We start from the raw sequence: 5405 nt of genomic DNA on the forward strand, positions 1-5405 counted from the left end.
AAATTACACGACCAAAACTGCAACATTTCCGAAACTCTGGGGACCAGAATGTAACATTGCCATTGTCTTCCCTATTAATCCCCCGGCTAGATCCTATACAACCCATGAACAAGCCATACAATTCCATGATATCCGTCTCCTCCGAGAACCTCCATCATGCTCAGTCCATGGTGCAATCGATCCTCGGAGCATCCAAAGGCATCAAAAGTTATAAGTAATCGACAATATCGACCTTCCCATTTTTCAAGTATGTATGTGAAGAACACCCAATTTGATGAAATCGACAAGCAATTTCAACCCATAGCATTCTAAAAGGACGACTGACCCATCTCGAATGATTTACTTTAAATTTTGACTTGCATAATCTTCATTTTCTTTTGGTTTTGGTTCTTCGTGATGTTTTTCAATGTGTTCATCTGGTCCGTCATTGTTATGAGACATGTAATCTGAGAGCAACGACATCAATGACAACTGTTGTTCATTATTTTCCCCGCCGCCGTCTGGGGGTTAGTATTGTCTTCCTCCTCCAGGTCGGTATCCAGTGGGAGTAATTGGTCGCTGTGTTGCCTATCCGACATATACCATAACTATCGAGTTGCATCGCCGTCTAATTCGTCGACCATCGGGTCACTTGGATACCTCGAAGAACCACGTCAAATTATCATACGATTAGTAATATTGTTGATGTTGATCGGCATATCAGAGGCGGGGATAAGGAAGGTGGAGGTCCACGCTTTACCAACGCATTTGAGGCAAAGCGTGTCTCGAAACACCTTCTAGTTCTTCTTCGATCCAGAAGCCTGGTCGTCTCGAAGCATATCCACAATCTTCCGATTTTGTATATGATCTTAAGCTATTTCTTTGTCTTCCATGGCTACACCAGCTAATTATAGCCTTCGTCTCTCCGACGACAATTTGTATCGATCTCAAAGAAGTTCGAAACGCAACCACAATTCACCTTTTTAGCATCGTTTTTTTATCAGATTTCACAATTGGGTCATTATGAAGTCAAACAATTGAATAAGTAGACGTTAAGATCGATGAGATGGTGTGGAGCGAGTCTCATGGTGGATGAGTGTTAATTTAAGCCATTGACTTTATGGTACAGACCAACTAAGAAAGAAATTTAAGCCATAAGGGTCATTTGTGTAATTTCAAATAACTGGTTAACGGAAGAATGGTTAAAACTAATGATAATGATTTAATTGACATGTGAAGTACAAATCAGATGATCTATTGTGCAAAAAAATAAAAATAAATAAATGAAATAAAAAAAAGCCATAATTAATCAAGTAGAACAAAACACTTAAGTGACTTTTTCCTTTAATTATTTCCCTACGATAATGAAATACCTACGAAATAGGATAGAGCTGGCAATTCTCGACACGACCCGCGACACGACACGAAATAAATGGGTTTGGGTTGAGTTTTGCAACCCGCTAACCGCCAACCCGCCAACCTGTTTATTAAATGGGTCATATATGAGTTTCTCAAAAAAATTAACGGGTTGACCCGCCAACCCATTTATATTTTTAATAAAAAAATTATTTTATTTTTAAATGTATTTATGTATCAAGTATTAATATTTAATAAGTATTATATAATATATACCATTGATTCATAGACCATTTGACTGTTTTAACATTTTGACTCGTGGTGGATGGCCTAAGATCATAAGTCGTAACCTGTAAGACTAAATCTGTAACCATTTTGCCAATTTGCCCTAAATAATAATCTCAAAATCATATCGCGTATGAGCGTATCTCCTTCTTCCAGACTTCCAGTCTCCCACAGTCCCACTCTCCCCTCTGTTACTCTATGATCGAAATTAGATATCGAAATGGTGTTGGAGAATTGACTTTGTTTTTTGGGAGAAAAAAAATAGGAATTGTGGCTATTACTTTAGCACTTGAATTATCTATGTTTGTATTAATGTTTAGTTTAAACATGTTTCTATGAATGTTTTTAATTTTCATTTGGATGTTTAAAACTTAAATGTCTAAAATTCGGATATGTTTACATCAACCATCAAGAATTTATTCATGCTCAATTGTCTAATTTATTTATGGAATCTGACCCACGAACACAAATCTGACTCACGAACCCGCCAACCTGTGAACCCGTATAATAAATGGGTTGGCGAGTCATATATAAGTTTATGTTCCAAACCCGCCAACCCGTGACCCGCCAACCCGTGACCTGTATATTTAAATGGGTCGTGTTTGGGTTGGCATATTTTGACCCGCCAACCCGCGACACGCCAACCCGAACACGACACGATTGCGAGGCCTATATACATTGAAAAAAAACAAACTGCCCGCTCCCTCCCGCTCCCTCGAATACTCGCTAGGTTTTAAATTTTCACTTCACAAAAAATATCTCCTTCCCTTGATGGATGGAAGTTGTGCGTTTTCTATGTTGCTCCCTTGTTAGTTATCGTATCTTGAACAAGGAACAAAGTCATTCATAAAGCGCTCACATCGACCGGGGAATGAAAGTCCTGAGTCACTGCTCCATCTCCCATCTACCCTACTCCAATTTTAGCTGGCGATTTAGGGTATTATGACTCCTCACACTCAATTTCTCTCAGCTTAGGGTTAAGTGTTGGTGTTGAAAGAATCCGATCGACCATCCCCTTCTCTCAATTTCTCTTAGCTTAGGGTAAAGTGTTGGTAAATCCGTCTTTTCCTTCCAGACTGCCGTTTCCCTTGCAGATTGTTGGAAAATCACGAACATCTTAGTGAGATTTGTTCAGGCCAACTACAGAACCCTTGTTGAATCATCATGGTGAGAATACACCCAAAAACCCTAATCCGAACTAATGTCAAACAAAGGTACCCGACATCTATCTCTCTCTCTCTCTCTCTCTCTCTCTCTCTCTGTAGTTTTTACTTTTCTGGATTGAAATAGAATTCAAGCGCTTCACCTAAAGCCAACGGAAATTGAGAGAGAATCGCACCTGCATGTACACCAAAAATTACACCAATTTCATATTGTTGATGGAGACAAAAGTGATTTCTAGGGTTTAGAGAGGATCAATTTTTATTCAAGAAGGTTTCTGGTTATTGATTTGGAATGAACGCCACATGAGAAAGGTTATAAAGATATCAAATCCTGTATTTTTGCATGAACGGAGGTGGAATCAGGTGAGATTCTTTTCTTTTTTCTGTAGTGTAAGCATCATTTGTTTTTGAAATTTTAACCTTTTCCACAGTCAACCGATTTGGTATTTTTATAGTGTCGGTTCTAATCTTCCTTCACTATGTGGACCTTAATGGACCATTCGAGATGTATGTAGTCTCTCTTTTTTACCTTTTATAATACTTAACAATCATAATCTAACTTGGCAAAAGTAGAATTGTTCAATGTATATTTACTAAACTGAAGATATCTAGTTGAAAATACAACAAAGAAGGGTTTATTGTGCCATGGATTCTTTCTCTCAACCAACTTCTTAGAATAAGAAAACGGTTGTTTCTCCGAGCTATGTCTTGGATGATCATAGTGGACTGAAAATGGTTTTGGATTTACATAAAAATGGTATCATAAAACAGAGTCTCAATTCATGCTAAGGATTGCTCCTTCTTATGCTTTTGGTGAATGAACTTGCTTAACATAAATTTTCTTCTTTTCATTTGCGTTTTTTTTTCTTCAATTGAAATGAAGAGGGTATTCTGTTGAGCATAATCTCTGAGTTGGCACTTATTAAAAGGGTTTTGTATGAAGTGTTTATGACCCATAGTTTATTTGTGTCTGCAAAAAAGACAGGCTCTTGATCAACCATGCCCATTTGACTTCTTAGCCATTTCACTTGTAAACTTCTTATATCTTCATTTTCTATTTTTATATTATTCCCTCTCACTTTAAATGATTTTCCATGCATATTTTTTAGCTATACAGATAAAGAGTAAAGAGACAGATTAAGCGATTGAGAGATTGTGATTGGAAGGACGACTGAACATATGGGTAAAGATGTGGATTTTGGTTCTTAATTTAATGACCTTCCTACCATTATTAATAGATACTTTTAATCAATTGTAATCCTTTTTGCTTGTGTCTTTTAGTTGTAGATGGTTGATCATGTATTCCCTCTATTAATCTATTATTTTGGTTCTAGGTGTATTTGTGGGGTAGATTTTCAAAGTTAAATGCTTTGTTAACTAGAAAGAAAATTAGACATACCTTGTGGACGAATAAGCCAAATACCGTCAAACTAGAAAGTTAAATGCTTTTCAATATAATGACTTTTTCTTGTATTTCGGGCAGAAATATCTAGATATTTTTAAAACAGAAAACATTTTAGTGACGGATGATGACCGAAATGTTTGTAACGAAAGTAAAGAGCATCCGTCGGTAAGCCATCAGGTGTTTGTGGGTATTATGTCACTAAAACTATCTATCTGTAATCTGTCATTAAAACTGTCTATCAGTACTCCGTTGGAAAATACCTTCCGTTGGTCAATACGCCAAATATGGTCAAACTGGTCAAAAAACATTCTGTCAGTTTATTTCATATGGAAAATTCCATCGGTAATCCATTATAGAAACGGTCGGAAATCTGTCTCCAATAATTACCGACGGGACTTTTACGACAGATCTAATTCCGTAATCGGTTTTCCCGACGGATAAGGCTGTCGGAAATTGTCCAATTTTCTAGTAGTGGTTTATTGATGTTATTGATATTTAAAATGGGTTTGTTTGTTATAAAATCTAGATTTTTGGTAACTTTATGAATTAAAAAAAAAAATCACGACTTAGCAACGAGCATCCATCGCAAATATTTATCGATACGTATCACACTAACCATAATACATCCGTCGTCGATCTGTGTTGGTTGTTTAATATTATTTGGTTTCGAAGTTGGTGGAAAATAAAATATGTCAGATCAACGACGAATATATATTTCGTTGATATCAAAGAGTATGAGCGCTAAAAATTACTTACCATACAATTCGACACCTTTTTTCTCGTCACTAAATGGCCTCACTATCTATGTGAGCCTTAAGGGATTGGTTCGTGTGAAAGTCTATTTTGTTGAAATGACCTGCGTAAATCTTGATCGACAAAAATGTGGATTAATCATCTATCATAAGCAATGTTTTAAAAAATCGGTTTGAACCGGCCGGTCGAACCGGTTGGACCGGGAACCGGGGAAATAAGCAGTTCAACTAGTACCAGTTTTATGTCTCTTTCTGAACCGGAACGAACCGGTCGGTTTTCACAAAAACCCGGTTGAACCTGTTAAATTAAACCGGTTGAACCGGTTAAATTGAAAGAAACACATCAAAATGAATCATTTTGTATGATAAACTTTGGTGATGTTTTTCATATCTATTTAGTTTTCTCGGAATAAGAACATATGGTAAATATTATGAAGTTTTTTTGATATTTTTGTATCCATATAA

At 36.5% G+C, this 5405-nt stretch overlaps 1 long non-coding RNA gene across 2 annotated transcripts; it reads left to right on the forward strand.

Annotated features, from left to right (window-relative positions):
* Window positions 1–2342: 2342 nt before the first annotated feature.
* LOC145161070 (uncharacterized) lies at window positions 2343–4041 on the forward strand. Of its 2 annotated transcripts, none has more exons than XR_013738341.1 (2): window positions 2343–3813; window positions 3893–4041. It is a non-coding gene; the product is annotated as an uncharacterized LOC145161070 (long non-coding RNA). The 2 variants fall into 2 exon arrangements; XR_013738340.1 differs by having other exon boundaries at window positions 2343–3146.
* The last annotated feature ends 1364 nt before the right edge of the window (window positions 4042–5405 follow it).

This window comes from Lactuca virosa, chromosome 2, assembly GCF_052849685.1.
Source record: "Lactuca virosa cultivar CGN04683 chromosome 2, Lactuca_virosa_CGN04683_v6, whole genome shotgun sequence".
NCBI classification, from domain to species: domain Eukaryota; kingdom Viridiplantae; phylum Streptophyta; class Magnoliopsida; order Asterales; family Asteraceae; genus Lactuca; species Lactuca virosa.